At 47.2% G+C, this 1,863-nt stretch overlaps 1 protein-coding gene across 1 annotated transcript in view; it reads right to left on the minus strand.

The window, feature by feature from the left end:
* Window positions 1-1,863, minus strand: part of NR3C1 (nuclear receptor subfamily 3 group C member 1) — a 67,601-nt gene that overhangs the window by 40,450 nt on the left and 25,288 nt on the right. The gene's annotated exons all lie outside the window — the stretch shown is intronic.

The following is a 1,863-nucleotide window of genomic DNA, read 5'->3' on the forward strand; positions in this document are numbered from 1 at the left end:
CATTATTAAAGAGAAACAGTGCCCCTGTGTACATGTCCCCCATTTACGGCTCCAGCTTTCAGGGCTCCTCATGTACAAAGCACGTGCCAAACTGAAGAAGACGCGCACGTCACGGACGTTTAATTCCTTCTAAGGGCTCTCAGTTATTTAAGACTAAGTTTAACCTTGTGATTCAAGAGAAAAAAACCAACTGCTGATGGGTGCTTATAAATATTCCAACGAGGAGAGACAGGAGAAGCTGGCTGGAGGTGTCACTCTTTCAGGGCAACTCCATGAGCAGGAGCTCCAGGAGCCGCAGGGCCGATGCCCGGAGCTGGCTCCGTGCTGTCCTGTTGGGGGGAGCCATGGGAAGGGCCCCCCTCCTCCCAAGGGGGGCAGCAGCTCCAGGATCTCCCCAGCACCCCCTCCCCATCCCGCTGGAGCAAGGCAGACACAGCTTCGGGGTCTGAGCCCCTCGCATGGGGCAGTTACAAAAATCCTAGTGTGTTGACAGAAAAAGACTTCATTCTAAACCACCTTTGGTAACAAGACAACTCTAATTTTGTCCCACACCCTGGGACTGACCAACGGATTTCAAACTCATGACTCAAAACGTCTGTCTGACATTTGCATGTCTACACTGAGACAAAAGTGGCTACTTCTTTAAATAATAGTAACTATCAAATATCGCCATTCTCTATGTATCTTCTAATCTAATTAAATATAAGGTTTTTTTCTAAAAATTTTAAAATATACTTGTGTATAGTTTCATGAACTGTGAGCCAATGACATAACGGAAAAAAGTATCACTGGGATGGGAACAAAATCAGCCTTTATCAGCCAAAATGCTTCATCTCGTGAACTCCAACATGCCGGGGCTGTCACCTGCAAACCCAGGAACAGCTTATCACATGGAACAGCACAATCCAGACCCGTTTGCTTGCCAAAGGCTGAAATTTGGACTAGTGAAAGGTTAGATGTAAGGAGAAAAAAGGTAACAACAAAGGTGTCACGACTTCAAGGGGAGGTGGTCAAGCTGGATGCTTCAGCACACCCCAACTCAGAAAAACAGACATTAAATCCAGAGGTATGAGGAGAAGAGAAGACTCAGTTCAAGCTCCACAGAAGGGGAGGACACAGAAGATGCTGTCCCTGTGCCGATGGCTGGGTGGCAGCCCCCGAGGGGGGATCCATCAGTGATGACCAGCAATGGGTGGAGACGCAGGGCAGGGGCAGAATGAGGGACTCACACGCTGGATGGCCCTTTGGTTACTTGTTATTTGCATTTATGCATAGATCAGAGACGGGGGAAGTTGAATATGCAAAAGTTATGTTGTCTGAATGCTCAATATAGCTCCAGCTTCCTGAATTAATGGTCACTATAATTTTTAAAAACTTTAGGTTGCTCTTCTACCCAGAAGATGCTCTGTGCCCCTCCGAGTCCTCCCCTGCCCACCCGGCACAGCACAAACCACCTCCAGCTCGGGGTTTGGGACCATCTCCCCCACTTACCAACTCATCTCCTCCCCTTTCTCTGGCCTCTTTCTCCATGTCACCTTTCCACTCTCCTCATCCTCCTCCAAACCAATCTACTTTCTTTTGATTTTCAAGTTCTGGCTGATGCACCCCTGGCTCACACCTCTGATCAGTGGGTTCCCCCCATTCTCTGAGCTTCCACCAAAAGGCAAACTCAGATTAAGGAACACACACCCCCTGTACCACACTCACACTGCTTGGTTTTCAAAGACCTTTGCAATATCCCTTTACATGTATATGTGCAACATTTTACACTTGTCCGCACCTTTGTTTGTTTACATGAACTATTTTTATGTCAACAGCTTCCAGAAGGACTAAAATAAAAGCACCAAACTAAATAAAGCATCC

This window comes from Calidris pugnax, unplaced genomic scaffold (genome assembly GCF_001431845.1).
Source record: "Calidris pugnax isolate Ruff unplaced genomic scaffold, ASM143184v1 scaffold27, whole genome shotgun sequence".
Lineage (NCBI taxonomy): Eukaryota > Metazoa > Chordata > Aves > Charadriiformes > Scolopacidae > Calidris > Calidris pugnax.